General features: G+C 44.0%; 1 protein-coding gene across 2 annotated transcripts in view; it reads right to left on the bottom strand.

The window, feature by feature from the left end:
* LOC142464312 (uncharacterized) overlaps positions 1-98 on the bottom strand; it is a 43,719-nt gene extending 43,621 nt beyond the window's left edge. The window contains exon 1 of one of the 2 annotated variants that reach the window (XM_075567797.1): positions 49-98. The gene's annotated coding sequence lies outside the window, so the exon portion shown is untranslated. The remainder of the gene's footprint in view (positions 1-48) is intronic. The other variant, XM_075567796.1, reaches the window with a different exon arrangement.
* Positions 99-539: the final 441 nt, after the last annotated feature.

Raw genomic sequence — 539 nt, 5'->3', positions numbered from 1 at the left:
GAGGGGGAGGTACAATGATAAGTGGGGGGATGGGATAAGAGTAATTACCTGAACTAATCCCGGGACCTCAAGCCTAGGTTAGGATCACGCATGCGCAGAAGCCTGCATGATGCTGCCAATGCCATGGCTAATCAGGGCAATCACCCTGGTAACGTCACAGCCAATAGGAGGCTTGGTAGTACTGCACATGCTTACAGGCACTACTGAAGCCAGAGCCGCCATCTTGGATAAGGGTTATGCCCACACTAAGCTTGCTGAGAGCCCAAATAGAAGGTGTAATAGGCCCCTATATGAGATAATAAGGAAATGATCAATAAGACTTATCAATATCGAAATTATCAGTTCACCAGGTAATATTACTTGTCATTATGGACACTATATTGTTCTTGTGCATACCCAGCCTGATCTGACATAGTGATTGTACTATGTATGTATTTCTTCTGTATGTTCTCTTTTTATTATTTCCATTCCTGGTTTTTGTACAGGTGTGTGGGGGAGGGGGAGTTTTAGGGGATGGGGTGTCTTGATAAACTGATAAT

The sequence above is a fragment of the Ascaphus truei genome, chromosome 12 (genome assembly GCF_040206685.1).
Source record: "Ascaphus truei isolate aAscTru1 chromosome 12, aAscTru1.hap1, whole genome shotgun sequence".
Classification (NCBI taxonomy): domain Eukaryota; kingdom Metazoa; phylum Chordata; class Amphibia; order Anura; family Ascaphidae; genus Ascaphus; species Ascaphus truei.
Note: the sequence above shows the minus strand (reverse complement) of the source record. Positions and strands in the feature narration are given on the sequence as shown.